The sequence below is a fragment of the Pteropus vampyrus genome, unplaced genomic scaffold, assembly GCF_000151845.1.
Source record: "Pteropus vampyrus isolate Shadow unplaced genomic scaffold, Pvam_2.0 Scaffold116, whole genome shotgun sequence".
Classification (NCBI taxonomy): domain Eukaryota; kingdom Metazoa; phylum Chordata; class Mammalia; order Chiroptera; family Pteropodidae; genus Pteropus; species Pteropus vampyrus.
In genome coordinates, this window is record NW_011888897.1 from 4,754,505 (window position 1) to 4,771,092 (window position 16,588).

The 16,588-nt window shown below is 39.0% G+C and overlaps 1 long non-coding RNA gene across 3 annotated transcripts in view; it reads left to right on the forward strand.

Annotated features, from left to right (window-relative positions):
- The first annotated feature begins 12 nt into the window (after positions 1 to 12).
- The window catches only part of LOC111743555, a 339,938-nt gene continuing 323,362 nt past the window's right edge, over positions 13 to 16,588 (forward strand). For all 3 annotated transcript variants that reach the window (XR_002781767.1, XR_002781768.1, XR_002781766.1), the window contains exon 1: positions 13 to 135. This is a non-coding gene — a long non-coding RNA (uncharacterized LOC111743555). The remainder of the gene's footprint in view (positions 136 to 16,588) is intronic.

Here is a 16,588-nt window from a genome sequence, read left to right on the forward strand (position 1 = left end):
GGTGCGCGGCCCAGGGAAGGCGGGAAGCCCGGCGTGGGCTGCCGGCGTCGGCCTCTGACTGCATGCCTGTCCTTACGTGTTTGCTCCACATTTGGGGTGCTGAGCCGTTCCCTCAGTGGCACCTGGATATCACCTGTGAGTTTCAGGGGCGTAGTCCTGGAATTGGCGTTGGGGGTGGGGGAGCACTTTAGGGAGAAGGGGCGCAGCCAAGGGGCGGGAACTTTAAGAATTAAGAATTGCCCGGGTGGTTGAAACCAGAGGCAGCCGGAAGCTGGCAAGGGCCAGGTTATAGAAACTCTGGGTCCTTGACTTCCCTCTGGGGAGAAGGCAGGAAATGGGGTTGGGGAGTGAGGTTGCCCTTAGTCCTACGGCCAGAACCTGTGATGCATGTACCCGGAAGCGGGAAGATCATGTGTTCTTCGTTTTTTTTCTGAACCTTCGGTTGCAGCCTCGCCTGGCAACCCAGGCCACGCGCTGAGCGCGCACCAGGGAACTGTTTACTTAAAGAAGCACATCCCACTGATATTTGGGTGTATTCTCCTACACCTGACTGATAGTAATTATACTCTCTCCCCGTGCTCCAGCCGATTTCAATTCTTTTAGTTTCTTCCCCACTTTACTTAAAAAAAAAAAAAAAAAAAAAACACAACATTCACCCACATGCAAAGCAAATTTACAATCAAGAAGATGTCTTCATTCTCTCTTTAAAAGTGGTGGCTTTGTTCTTGCTTCACATCAAGTAAGGACTACTTTTGAGGATGTTTTGTTCTTGATCCCCTCTCCCCATAATTATATCCTTCACTTATTTATATATTTTTTGTCTACTGAAATTCCAAATGCAAAACCAACTTTATTAATTTCTATTTCTAAAACAAGAAATACTTATCTTTCACTTTTCCCACTGGAATAATATATTCCCTAATAGGTGGGAAAATTTAGCTGCATGTATTAGAAATGATATGTTAAAAAACAGGTTAAAGAAAAATAAAGGGCAAGTGGTGAATTTCTTCTGAGAAGATAGGACAAATGCATTTGCTAGTCTAGGTGATTTGGTTGCCTCCGGCAGTATTGGAAAATATGATATAAAGAAGGTAGGCCAACAGCTTTCATGCAGTTTACCAAAAGAGCTTTTGAGGATACTTGATTTGGAACTACCATTCTTTCTTTTCATAATATTCAGCAGGTCCCTAATCATTGTATTCCAGATATCGAACACAGGCTTTCAGTCCCTTCTACCAAGATGTTTTGCACCCATTTGAACACTTCTAAATTGAAATTCTAAATTAGTATTCATTGAAAACTGGTTTGACACGAAGAAAGGAACATGAACGAAACCTTCTAAGCCTTCTTTGCGTTTCCAAGTGCAAGTTCAAATCTCAGGGCAAGTCATTGTTATGCGTTTAGTGAAGATTTATTCAATTCCCAAGTGCCACCTCCAGAGGGCACAGCTGTCTCAAAAAAAATTTCTATTTTGAATGTCGCTTTGGTTTTGCCAAATTAGGGATTCTAGTCTATAATTGTGATTCTTGGGATCCAAACTTGAAATATTTTTACTTAATATATTTTAATGTTCGTTTACATGTTATAGTATTCTATTATTTTCCACGATTATTTAACATTTTAATATTTTAAGTTTTTATAAAATGAAGAATTAAATCTAATGTCATTAATTTTCCCCTGACTTAAAAATCTCTCTGATTCTCTCCAGTTTTAAGTAATAACTCTAGACAGATTAAAGCAGCACTCTTTCATTTTTTTTAAAATGTATCAAAGTTGATGTTTCAACCTATCTTTGTATTCTCAAGAGATGGCACTTAATGTCCCAGTTCTAAAAAAAAAAAAAAAAAAGTGCAAAATGTGCTGTATCTTCCATGTAATATTATTTTGGGTTTAGTGCCCAACATATTCTTGTAGAGTCTGCTTCTATGTTCCGAGTCAATGCTTTGGAAGCTTTTTACTTCCTGAAGTTACACAAAACATCTAGGAGATTTATTTTTGCAACATCAAAATATATAGCGACTTTTTATTTAAAAAATGCTCTTATTCATCTGCACAGGAAGGGCGGTTGACATGAATTTGCTCAGAAAAGAATGGGGTTATTTTCTTCTAGAATGTACATTAAACGATTCATTCTCTTCTTCCTTTGTCTCAGACATCTCTGCTGTGTTTAGTGTGAAATTGAATACTGTAAGGCTGAAATCTAAGAAGGGGGAGAACTGAGAATTCACGCAAACGATTTACATATATTTCTTCCTTGTGTTTCTTTCAAGCTTTCACTTGCTACTCACTTTGGGCTATTTTTCTTTTCCTTTCTTTTTTTTTTCCAGTTAACATTACACACAAAGAAGCTGGCAACAGGGTGCGAAAGGAACTGTTTCTAAGTATTTAAAACTGCTTAACATCTATTTATATGAAAATGCTTTTTAGGTTTTGGAAGCTTATTTCCATGTTGGCATGTTAAATTTGGAAACTAATACTGGATAGGTGTTGAAAGTCTTTAACTTTCATGTTTGCTCTGCATTAAACGGAGAAGAGCTAGAGCAGCCACCACAACAGAGTGTGTTCTGTAAGAAACCCTGAGTAGTAAGTGGTGTCAGCTAAACATGTGGAAGAATCTAGAGAGGCCTCGATGAAATACCCCTGAAGTCAGGTTGAGCCATGGATGCGCCATTCAGGGCTAATGTGCGTGGCACAGAAGTATAATTAGCAAATCCACAAATTATCCCGCTTTTTCTTTCAATTCAAACACTAAATGTTAGTTTAACGATTTATTCCTTGGCCTTTTGTATTTGTCCTGTCTCCCCAGTGACAAGATGGAAGATCTTTCATGGCAGAGACCCATGTCTGCTATATTTTTTTCTATCATCGTAATCCGCCCAATGTTAGACGAAAATGGCCACCCACAAATAGATGCCAATTAATTACTGGCCTCGGTCAGTGTCCACCAGGTTCCACTCCCAGCTAGAGAATGCCACGCTCTTGAAAGTTTAAAGCATTTGTGAAATCTTAGGTTCCTTTCTTCTCTGTGTCTCCATAATGCTCATGGTATTCTCAACATTTTCTTAGGTGAATGGATATGCTACTGTAACCTAACAGGTGGTTTGCAAGAAATCTCAAGGATCTGGAACTTTTGGTGCTGTCATTCTTCTGAATTAGATAATATGTGAATCTGAGGATAGTGTTGCAGAAAGGGTGCAAATTAAGTGAAGTTACATAGAACATTCAAAATGGAAGGGTCAGGAAACCAAATGTTTCATCAGAACAGAGATGACTAAAATAAAAATACATTTTTCCCTTCACTGCCTCCCATTCATATATCGTGACTTCACTTATTCACCTGTAAATGTTAACTGGTCCACATGAGATTCTGTACCATCAAAGTTGAGGAACACATAGAGCTTTGAAAAGTAGTCCTCCTCTGTCCATGTATATGCTTAAGCAGAAGCAATCAGTCATGTGCTTGTGGGACCTCTGACCTTGGAGGAAGGTTTTATTAGGTGACCTCTAAAGTCACCTGCCAGTGGAGATGCTATGTTATCCTGTGTTGAGCTCTCATCACACTCATTTTATTAGAATCAAAGGCAGTTTTACAAATGTGAGATGACGACCAACAAGCTTAAAGTGTGGCATCATTAGATTAAGGGTGTGTCGTCCCCAAGCAGAGTCCTATTTCAAGGCCTCTATTAGCCTAGGGACATGTGTTAATTACCTGAGTAGTTCACATTTTCTGTCTCTGACAGTTGAGTCTAGTTTGAAATGTTTATAATTCTAATCCTATTAGAAATGCACTCAAGGAGCTAATGTTATTTGCAGGAATTTAGAAGTAAATCCCTTAGTAAAATAAATGGACCTTTGGTAAAGTGAGTCATAACCTAATTTAGAAAGTAAGGATGCTGTTCTATTGGCTTTGCTTGAAGTTTGGTAGGACTTTCCAGAAAATTCTGATGTCGATGCAGGGCTCATCTGTTTTCACTGTATGACTTACTTGAGGATCTAGATTAAAGTTTTTCTTCTCTCAGCTACTATCACAGTCTCCAAAGACAAGTCATTTATTTATTTATTTTTTAAAAAGGTCAGTAATCTAAGTAATTCCTATTTTTCCCTGTTTGTTGTCAAAACAACCCCTGGTTACCTGTCCATCTATGTAGATGAGTGAATTCCTAGTCTGGGGCGGTGTTGCAGGTGGACTGTGATGCATTACTTATGTTCAATAAAATGTTCAACAGTAGAACTGTCACCTTCACTTGGTTAAGTTAGGTCATTTTTAGTTCCTTGTAGTCCCAAGCTGACTTCATACACTCAGAGCCTAAAAGCCAGGGTGGTACTATGGTGTTTAGTGTAAGTGGCCTCCTGGTGACATTTGCTGTGAACAGAAAGGCCACACCTTTGGCAGGCAGAAAAGACAGAGGGTACTCTCTCTGCAAGTCACATTATGCCTCTTCAATGTCCACTTGATTATTTTGCTGTGATGTGGACGGGTTCCTACAATGTACCTTCAGTCTCAAAGTGGTATGAGGCTGGACACACATTCTGGAGTTTGTTAATTCCTGAGGTGACACTTTTAAGTCTCCATGTTTGATGTTCCACAGCCCCAGAAAGGATGATTTTTGACTCTTTGATCCTATAAGAAAAATCCAATTGTTTTCTATCTTGCAGTTCATGTTGATGGCTTTTGTTCCTTCATTATTATAGCAGATATTTTCTTTTTCAAGCCGGAGTCGTGGTGGGCGGAGGGTTTAGGATAGGTAATAATATAAATAACAAGCTGGTGGAGTTACAAATATAGCAGAGTGATAATCGTAAGATGCGAGAGCAAAAATTGGTTACGGTGATCAAGCTGGAGGACTGTCGTTTTGCATGGTCCAGAGCTTTTTAAAAATGTCATGTCTGTAGCATTCCTTACTTTCAAAATCATCCACTATTCACGAAGAAGAGAAAATACAGGCTAAAGAAAAAATGCTCTGGACATGTTTCATTTAGTTAGGTCCCCCCTCCCCGCCCCCTTCCTTGGTCCTCTTGGTAGTTTTGACCTCTTCAGTTCTCTAATAATGTTACTTGGAGAATTAAAGACAACGTGAAAAAGCAAAACAATAGCAATGAAGATGGGCAGCGGCAATAACAATGAACTGGATTCTCTAGACTGTTCACAGAATGGCAGCGAAGACAAAGAACTTTTTTTCTTCTTTATAAAAGCTGCCCATTCCCTTTTCTTCCCTTTCAGACCCTTTTCTTCCTGTTCTTGGCTTCCATGTAGGTTTCAGCATCTTATCACGAACGTCTAATTTAACTTCTCCTTGTTATTAATAAATAAGATGGTGTTACCGTTAACTAATGTACTGTTTGGAAAGTAGAGGCTTCAAAGTGGCACTTTTGAAGGTTTTAGAGTAATGGCCGTTTTAAGTCTTTTTCTTTTTTTTTCACCCATTGAATCCGATTTTTCCCTTAGCCGAAGTAGTTTGCCTATTCTTCATTGCTGTTTTTTTTTTTTTTAAGGTACTTGAAAGTTGTTCTACAAATATAGCTTAGAAAAAAATCATGTTTCTCAGTGAAAAACAACAACCCTAAAATGAAAGCCAACTTGAATCATTCCAGAACAGACTTGCAAAGTGGGGCTGACGTCCCGGAAGGAGAAGGGAGAAACGCTAATGCTCCCAAGTAATCAGTTTGGGCCATTTCAGTGCTAAATGACAGGATCAAGAAGAAAAATTTTGAAATTGATTTTTAAGACTGTCTGAAAAAGGAGACTGAAATGAATATTAAGTGATTTCTTTGGGGCTGTCAGAAATAATAATGGAAGAAGAGACAAGCCCGGTCTTGCTGCTGATGGTGGGGTCAGGGAATTTAGAGTCAGTGCAGATTGGAGATGAAATTCTGCACCAATTTTTAAAAAATGTTAATGAACAGAAGGGAAGGGAGCAGCAAAGGAACCTAATATGAGGAGATCTGAGCCGGAAAGGGGGGAGGTAAATGTGTGGCGTTATGCGTTGTGGGGTTAGGAAAGAGGAACTGTGATTGGTGTGTGCTGTGCTCTGTACATTGTGAGGATAAGACAGCCCCACTTCTGGGAGAGTGTGCCACACGAGGTGCTCTGGCAGTGGGGATGGATTTGTCTGGGCACATCCGTCCCCTTTCCTCCCTCCTCCCTCTAGTAGCCGTACACATCTACCTATCAGTTGACTGGTTGGAGTGGGGCTCCAGGCTGGCTGTTGACCAGCCCATATGGCCTGAGGATTGAATTCATGTCTTTGGTTTCGTTAGCACAAAGTTGGAACTAACAGAGTTAACTGACTAATTAATACAGAGATGCATTGGTGGTTCTCTGGGATTTGCAATCAGTTTCCCTTACATTGGCCATGTCAATTACCGCAAGTCTATAGATACCAGGAGTTGGAAAAGATATGGCAGGATTTAAAAACAGACTCTTCTATATGAAGAATTTGAATAAAAATGGAAAAGAACACCCACTTTCCTAGGATTGTGCTTTTTCCTGGACATGAATGCTAACTCTCATGGGGTTGTGAAGGACTGATCCATTATTCTGATTACTTTTTCTACAATATGTTTGCAGAAATTTCTTAATTTCTCCTCTCCCCCACTACCTTGTTCTCTGAAAACATGGGCTGGAAAACTTAACCTCTTCAGCTTTCTTTTGGTGTGTGTTATGTGCTGAGTTGTTGAGGTCAGCTCCTCGTGACCCTATGAATGAGTGATGTCCACAATGTCCTGTCCTCAACAGCCCTGCTCAGCTCCTGGGGACTCGTGCCTTTGGCTTCTTGTATGGAGTCAATCCATCTCATATTTGGTCTTCCTCTTTTCCTGCTGCCTTCTATTTTCCGAGCATTACTGTCTTTTCCAAAGAACGCTGCCTTCTCGTGACGTGCCCAAAGTAGGACAGCTTCAGTTTTGCCATTTTTGCCTCCTGTGATGTTTCAGGCTTAATTTCCTCTAGGACGTTCTGCTTACCAATGTGGAAATAGACAGCAGGCATTAATCCCTCTGTCTTTTGGGAACGGTATCCTGACTTTCTGGAGACTTATCCATCTTCCCTTTGTCTCATGGGATTATACATCAAGGCACTTGGCCTTTCTGAAACCATGAAATAGACGGTTTTGTCATTCAATCTAAAGCAGTGGTTTCTCAGCTGAGGATGATTTTGCCTCCTGTGGGACGTTTGGCAATGTCTGGATATATTTTTGGTTGTCACTGCTAGAGGGAATACTATTGGCATGGAGTGTGTAGAGGCTAGAGATGCTACTAAATATCCAATAATCTTTGTTGTAGGATCAGCCCCCTACAACGAAAAATGATTTGGTCCAAAGTGTCAGTAATGCAGAGGTTGAGAAACCCTGATATCAGCCAACTGTACTTTCCCTTCTGGTTCTCTGAAACAGTGGTGTGACAAAAGCAACGAACCTTTCACGTAATTCAAACTCATTCATTCCAGCGTCAATGCCTCATTAAGACTAACGGGAATAACATGTTAAGTTGGTCCTGTTAGCTAGAACTCCTCAAACCTCCCTGGGTCCTCACTTTTATTCTGTGCTAGACCTCCAGCCTTTTTATCTGTTCTGAAAACTCCATGTATCCTTTAGCTTAGTCTTTTCCATTTGGTTTAGGTAGAGTAATTTTCTGTCGCTTGCGATCAAAGAACTCTAAGCTGATGTGGGATAGCTGATAGTTCGTTCACATGTATGTGTTTATGTTAAGGCACCATTAACAAATGGTGCCTTATAAATCCTATCTATGGTTACGAAGTAGCTATCTTGCAATTGAGGGTCAAGTTAGAGCGAGCAGAAGCAATAGAACACAGAACCCCATACCTTTGAGGTTTTTATCACTACAATGATAGGGAGAGTCAAGAGATCAATAGATAGCTTGAGAACTCTGTCCCAAGAAGGAAAATAAAGTCCACCAACACGTTAGGGCATTGGTGGCAGCAGATCAGATCCAAATGTCAAACAGTTGGATTAAAAAAAAGTGACCTACTATTTTTGAAACTATGCAGGCTTTTGACCTTTTGGGGCTGCTGTGCACAACGTGGAAGCCAGGGGCTGCTGATGAATACTTTCTTTTTAAAAAAATTCAAGTGTTCTCATTGCAAGCTTCATTTCGAAATAATGAAAGCATAAATGGCAGTACCTTACTCACAGGCATAGAAGTTTTCTTTTAAGATTTTAAAACTCAGGGCTGACGCTAGAGTGATGCTCTACTCCATTAAACAGGAGAAACTTTTTTCAAATTAAGATGATCCAGGGAACAGAGTCTCTTAATTACCAAGGCCGGGCTAGGATAGTGTGGGTGGTTGCCTCAGCCTGTTTAGCTGTTGGAGACCTTAGGGGCTGCCTCATAAAAAGACCTGTTTTGTTGGAAGCTTCTCTTTCACTAAGTGCATGGGTTGGAATATGTTAAACTGTTCTTGAGTGAACAAAGTCATAAAAATATGTGAGCATACAAATAGAGGATTCGTGTCGGAGATCTCATGAGGTTCATTGTACTTCTCAGAGAGGGTTTCTTTTTTAAGGTGCCAGCAAAATGCCACGGTATTTTATTTTTGTCTCCGGTAAATTGCTCTGGAAATTTAAACAAATTAAACATCCTGTTTTGTGTTTTTGAGACTCACTGGGGAAACTCAGTCTCTAGTCTGATGTTTCAGGTGGGAAGTAAGAGATGTGTGTAATCGCATTTTCGATATAGTTACCTATGTGCTGGGGAAGGGGGAATGTGCACGAGCCATTCAATCACCTGGAATTGCAAGCAGTTGTGTTTATTATCTAAAGAAAAAACAGAAGTGAAGTTTTTGGAGGGTGCGTGTTTGTGTGTGTGTGTGTGTGTGTGTGTGTGTGTGTGTGTTGGGAGAGGAGAAATCTTTTCTGTTGATTTTTATAGTTTAGGAATTGATTTCTGATCTAGTATATTAGTGATAATGAAAATCCATTGTTGTAGCCATTTTAAAACAAATGTAAAATAAATATTAATAAAAATAATAATGATCATCTTTCAAACAGAAGGCAACAAGAGAGAAATTAGCAAGAAAAGTTTAGAGCTTGCCTTTGGAATTTAACGGGATTCTATTTTTCTCGAGTTCCCCATCACTATAAAGCATTTTTTCTTTATTTTCAATGTTGGTAAATGGAAACAGCTCTGAGACGCACACTGCTTCTCCCTTACACACATTGTATTTCTCTGGAATGGAAGGATTGCTTCCCTTTAATACCTTCCTGCTAAGAAGGATGAAACAATCCGGAAGCCTTGTGCCCCTGGGCCTGAGTGATAAAATTAGCCTGCGTAGCTAATTTTAGTGCTTCTCCTCTTCAACAGGGTCTCCTTGACAATAGAGAACTGTCTGGCTTGGTTACTTTTCATGAAAACATCTCAACCCCCCACCAGCTTGAACTCTCAGTTGAAATATTACATTTAAAGGCCAAACAGACCCCAAATGAATGGATGATTGCAGCACCTTTCAAATGTCACTTAAAAAAATCTATGAAGTGAAGGCTCAAGTCCTTTGGGAAGGAGAAGAAATGAACTGTCACCGTATCCTCCCTTTGCTTAGATATGGGCTCTCTCCGCCTCTCGCTGGCTTTCTCTGCTTTCTCCCCATTTCCTCCTTCCTTCTCCTCCTCCCCTCTCCCCACCCACACACACCTGAACTATATGAAGTTCTGGTTTGGGTGTATGCCCCGGAGGCTGAACTATGCAAGAAGTGTCATCTATGGAGGTATTTCCTTTCAGAATGTCATTGTTTAACTTCAGGGTCCTGTTATTCTTGTGTGAATGAAATGTCAGAAATGAATTTCACCGTGTAATTTCCCAGGCATTGACAGGCCTTTGCCATCTGTCATTGGATCGTGGTTTTACCTTTGGTTTCCTGCCATGTTTAGGGTTTTGACCCATCCCTTTGAGTAATTTTACCTTTCAGTGTAGCCTCCGATGGAGGTCTCAGCTGCCACGTGTGACTTTTGTAACTTTAAGGTATGGAGTGATTTCTTCCACAAGCTTTGCTTTTTATTATTTTTAAAACCGCAAGTGTCATGAATCTTGTCACTTGAACAGTGTCGACTTGCAATTAATCATATGTGCATTATCTATTTTTGCCCTCCGTCTTCACTGATGAGGAGGGCCCATGTTGTATAAAAGTCTCAGCTTCGCTTTGTGAAATGTAGGACTGAGTTCTGTTTGCTGAAAGAGAGAGTGGTTGGGGGGGGCAGGAAGAATTGGGGTAGGAAGAGAAAATAATGAAACGGTTTTAATGAAGAGCCTGAGTTTAATTGGAAAGAAGGAAACCTGAAGTTTTTCATTTCCTACATAGTGAAGATCTTGGAAAATCCCACTGCTCTGGAGTCAGAAGACGAATTTTATAAAGTACAAGCAGACTGTTTTTGAACTGAGTGTTAGAGCTCTGCTGTCAGAATTGACAAGTTCCTGGATTCAATTTTCAAACTAAAACTTAGAAAACTGAGGAGACACTGTGTCTCCTCAGCAGCTTATCAAAAGAAATGCAGTGGCAGGCTCCCAATGCTGTCTCGGGCCGGCCAGGTGGAAGGAGGCAGGTGCCCCCATCAAATATCTCTGCTCCCTCTTGTAGATGATGCATTTTTGAGATGGGCTACCATATTAAGGGCTGAAGCAGTTCAAGCTTGATGAGATTGGATGACCACCACAGGCCTCCCAGCTCTTGTCTCCAAGAACAGGGAGAGTTTTATACCATTCTTACAGAAGTTTCAAGGACCAGTGATCCTTACCCAGGACTTACTGATCTTCATGGTTGGCAGAAAAAGGATTAAGAAGCATAGATATTAGCACACTAGCTGTTGCTTTATGAGAACAGAGTATACCTATGTAGAATTCCAGGCACAGCTGCCACCAGCCCTCTCATCTTTCTTTCTTTTGGGATAAAAATTAGCTAGTTATGGCTCTTGAGTTCTCAAGAGCTTCCTTATGCATGTAGATAATAACTGGTTGTCCTAAACAAAGATATGTTACAACTAACTACTACATTAATGCGAGCGAGTATTAAGTATTTACAGTATACAGTGTACTGCCTTAGAGCCCACTTAAATTTCATAACAACCCATGAAGGGGGTAATATCATCACCATTGTGCAGATGGGGAGAGGAAGGCTTAGAGAGTTTATTCAGAATTTCCCAAGTACTAAGCAGAAAAGCTGAAATTTAGACCCAGCTCTGTCTAACTCCGAACCTTGTCCTCTTAACATTATACTGTAAAACCACCTCTGAAGTGATGACAATGATGAACTCAGTGGTAGAATTTCTTCCTACCGATTTTTTTAAAAGTAAATAAATATCATGACCTTTTGAATACTCTTCAGGTTATGTGATTCTATTAAGTCTTAAATTTTCACAGGCTCTTATTTTGTATCCATTTGGTCTTTGAAAATTCGGATTTATCAGTGGCTATATTTTGTTTTTATTCCTGTAGCTGTTACAAAACCTTATGAAATTGAAATCTTGTTATCTGGGACTCTCAATTAGCCAGATGTTTGTTTGTTTGTTTCCTGTATTCCAGTTTTAGAAGGAAGAAGAAAACTACAGAAAAATAAGCTCATACCCGATTTTCTTTTAAAGGGTAACTATGTCCTACGGTCCTATGCCTATAATTAGTTAGGTGTTAAAATATGGGTACATCTCTTTATGCTTTTGAAATTCTTAATCATCAGCAAAGTCTGCTAAAAATGTTAAGGGGGTTATATTAGTAAGGCTAAGCTAATGGCTGTGACAAAGAGCCATAGCTCATCCTAATAAAAGCTGATTTCTTGTTCATCTCACAATACATGGCAGTCACTGATGGTGGTGAGGAGGGGTGGTTGCTCTGATCTACACCTTTCAGATACCTGAACCCTTTCTGTCTTATGGCTCTGATATTCCTCTAGAATCCCACAGTTTTCTACAGAATCTAAGGAATCCAATTGGCAAACAAAGGAAGGCAGCCAACCTGGGAGATTCTCTGGGAAGGTTTTAGGAGCCAGGATTGAAAGTGAGACACAGTCCTGTCCACATTCCAATGGTGGAGCCTCAGTCACGTGACCCCACCTAACCGCAAGGAGGGGTGGGAAATGTAGTCCTACTCTGTGCCCAGGAAGAAAAGGAAATAGGGTTTGGTATCCACCTAGCACTGTCTCTATCACAGCACTGGCATAAAATCTCAAGGATTTTATGGCCCTTCTCATATTGTGAAACATCTAAGAAACATTTAATTATTATGTAGGTTAGTGGTTTCCAAAACCTGGGTCATTAAAAAATAGCTCTGGAACTTCACTTAGACCCACACAGAATCGGAATGAAGGCAGGTAGGGTGAATAGAAGCAGTAATCTACCTTTTTTTCAGAAGCTCTCCAGGTAATTTGGATATAACCAGTCTGGAGTCAGTTTGGTGTTTGGGAGCCACTTATCTAGATAAAGCAGAAATATGGATGAATTCATTTCAGGAAGATTTTTGGCAAAAAAGACTAGGAGGAAAAAGAGTGGTCTACAGTTTCTTAGTCAAGTAAATGAACCCAAATCTCTCTTTATACCAACCATGCTAATTAGTCTAGAACTCAAACTATGGTCAGTTGTTTTGAAAATCCATAGAATGCTTCATAGAAAAAAACTGCTCCATTTCTTAGTGAGAAGCCCCATGTAGAAGGAGAGCTATCTGGATATTGTGGATACTGATGACCTATATTTTATTACAATTATATAAAAAAAAGTCTTCATATCTCATTTCAATCATTTTCACCCTCTGAGCAAACACAGTTGTAGATTCCCGGTTACTTAAACTTCCACAGTAGACAGGAAAGCAACTGCATCAGTAAAATTGTTTTCTGAAGCAAACAGTCATTGGGTTTTAAATATCAAATTGTGTGTTTCCTTTTTGGTCTTTAAATATACGGCATTGTTTGTTTTTAACTCACATGAAATCCTATGCTTCATGTCAATTTTTAATAGTGCGTGGCTTCCGAAGGGTAAAAGTAACCTCTTGCAACCAACAAAAGTTACAGTGGTGAAATCAGTCCGATCAGTTTTGTAGGGCTGTTCTATGATTACTCTGCCAGGTGAGAACGGAAGTCGCAGGGTGATATTTCAGATTTCCTCATTTGTGTTGCCATCGGGTTGGATTTATGAAAGACAGCGGAAATGTATCACCTTTCTCTGTTATTCCCAAACCATAATTTTCTAGTCCCTTGGTTTGCTTGTGAACATTTCTGATAAAATGGATAGCTCTCTGAAACTTCGTCAGACGGATTTGTTTAAGGTCTTAAATTATACATTGCTGGATCCAAGCGGAGGATGAGAAACCTCAGGCTGCTGCACTTCTATACCGAGGGCAGCATTGCAAACCATTCTGCACAGAGCTATAATCATATTTCCTTTACTGTTATTCTGCATTGCTTACCATATGAGCCCCACCTTCCTCAGCCTTGCATTCAAGCACCTCTATAGTCTGACCTATCCTTAAAGCTGCTGGGGAACTTTCCAGTCATTTAGCCTATAAGGTCCTTACCCCAAATCTCTGCCCTAGCCAATTAGTTATCATCCTCCGGAACATCTTGAGTTTCCTGCCTCTTTATATCTGCACCTCGTATTTCCAAACCCCATCTCTTCCCAAGTGAAATTCAATCCATTCTTTAAGAATGAGTTTGAAATGTCACAGGCTATGAAACCTTCCCTGTTCAGCTTAACTATGGCAATTGTTGCCTCACATACCATTTACCGTGACACATTTAGTTTGGGAATAGGCGTGTTAGATTTTCCACCAGAGTGTATAAGCTCCTGGAGATCAAAGATCCCACTTTATTCATCTGTTCCATATAGCGCTTTAACCATAGGGAGCATTTGGTAAATAACCTCCATAATAAATAGCATTCAGTTGAGGATTATAATGTGCGTTGAAAACCCAACTTTAGATTATTAATTTAGAACATGGTTTCCTAGAGAGGAATAGTAATATAAGTTACTTTGGGAAAAAGTATCCAGTTACATATACATAGGTTGCTTTATTGCAGGGCTTTTAAGAACCTTTAATATGCTTATAGGTTGTAATATGCTAATGTGACTACCTAAGAGAGAGTGTTGTAGGCATCATATTTCATATTCTTTTGACAACAGAGCTTTTTTTTGTGAAGCATATTGATGAACCATGGTTTTTAGTACCTCATTTTGGGAAATACTGACTTGAAGTAATAGTCTGCATTTTTATGATACAAAAGTGCTTTCACGATTAAAGTCAGCCTTGTTTTGTCTAAATATCATTGACTCTTCATAAGAAAACAAAAAATAGTGTTTTCTAATTTGCACTCCTAGACATAATTATTTTGGGTGTTATGTGTATGTGTGTTTGTAACATGCCAAAATTTATCAAGTATGCTGTTTGCTTTAGTTAAGAAATATATATATAAAATTAGGGAAGTTCCTGGTGATCTAAATGAAACCAGTATTAATGAAGATATGCAGCTGAGAGTTATGCCCTTGTCAAACATCTCAGAGATACACAAAGGCCTTTGTCTTAATAGTAATTTTCCTGAAGGTCACTCACCATTCAGACTGTTTATGTAAATCTCCATTAATGCAAGCTTTATTTAATGATTTGCTGAAAAAAGTCAATGATTAAGGTTTGTTTGTGGGGTTTGGGGTTTTTTTTTTTTTTTGGTCATCATTGATTTATCCTTTCCACATCTTCTTTCCATGGACACAGATTAAAAAAAAGAATCAGATTATTGCGTGTTTAGATCTCTCTCCTTAAAATGAGGTCTATTATCGTCAGCAATTGTTTGTCAGGGCTGTAATTACATATACTGTACAGTGAGTGAGATTGAATTTCAGAGCAAAAGGAGTTAAAGGATCTTTTCAGTTGAAGTTAAACCTATGATTTTTTATGAACTTTGGGGCGCCTAATTAAGCAACTAGTAACAAGCAGGAGTTTCCAAATGTCAGTGTATAATTATGAAATAAACAAGAGCTGTTTTTTTTTCAATAAATGTCTATGCTGTGCCCTATTACTTCTCAGTGGGCCCCAAACAAAGTCTTCTGGTGAAGAGTACAAAATTACAATAGATTTCCACCACTGAGGGCAAGAAATCTTATCTTCTGGAATGAGTGCTAATTTGATCTATGAATGAGATCTATGAATGAGTACTAATTTCATCTCCCAAACCATATATCATAAAGAAATTCTATTTTATTTCTTTTTATATTTTTATTTTGCTCTCTTTAGCTTCCTTTACTGTTGAGTTTCACCATTAACATTTTCTTCTTATTTTAGAATTCAAAATAATTTTTTTTTTAACTGAAAGTGAATTAAATTTGGTGAGAGCAGGGAGGAGAGGACTGTAAAACAAGTCAAACATATTTATATTTAGTTGAATATAAAGTCTCCTATGCTAGGGCTGATAATATAAAATTAACAACCTTTTCAGACTATAAAATACTGTAAAGTCGGCGGGGGGGGAGAGTAAGTAGATAAAGGTTAAAGGGGATCAAATATATGGTGACAGAAGGAAATTTAACTTTGGGTGGTGAACACACAAGCCAATATTATTGAACTGTACACTTAAAACCTATATGATTTTATTAACCAATGTCGCCCCCAATAAGTTTAAATTAAAATAAATAAAACACTGTAAAGTTATTGCAGATAAGGGATTTTGTTTTTTAAGCCCTACCCTACACCAGCATTTATCCTTGGTGTCTGTACAGATAGTGTTTGACGAATTCCCATAGGTTTTAGCCAACCAAATATTAAGGCCTATTATATGCTGGGGAGAGTGGTGGCCGCAAAGAAAAAAGTTTTTATCTCTGCTTTTGAGAAGTTTAAAAGATCATTGAGGAGGTAAAGTATATATTGGGTAGAAATATTTAGCAATTTTTATGATTCATTTTTTTTGCCATTTGTTATGCAAGTAATACATAAATCTGTTCTTTAACTTAAAATATTATGATGCACATGTGGCTTATTTTTCTCTCAGATAAATAGAGAGGTAGATAGGTAGATAGATTGACTGATCAATTGATCTAATTCTTTTATTTTAACTACCCTCATAGCCACATACTCTTATTTGTTCATTTCTCTGAGGATTGGTGTTTATATGCTCCAGCTTGGCAGCACTAAATAGAGAAACCTAAATAACAGTGGTTCAAACAAGACAGATGCTCATTTAACTCTCAAGAAAAAGAAAGCCCATGGCAGACAGTATAAGGATGCTATGGAAACTCCATGATGCTGGTAGATACCCAGCCTCTTGCCAGCTTACTATCCCGGCATGTCTCCGTCCTCATGTTTTGATATGGCTGCTGGAGTTCCAGAATCACATCTGAATTCCAGGTGTTGAAACTGAGGATATAGAGGAGGAAGGTATTATGCCTCTTTCTCATTGACCAAAGTTTATTCTGATAGCCATAATTAGCTATATGAAGGGCTGAGAAATGGCTTTTTCTTTTTCTTTTCTTTTTCTTCTTTAGCTGGGTGGCAATAGGCCCAGCTAACGATCAGAGTTTTTATAATAGGAGAGATTTGGGGAGGCAGCTGGCAGTCTCCGCCACAGATTGTTGCCAATGCTTTGCTATTACAAACTGCAAAAATGAACATTATT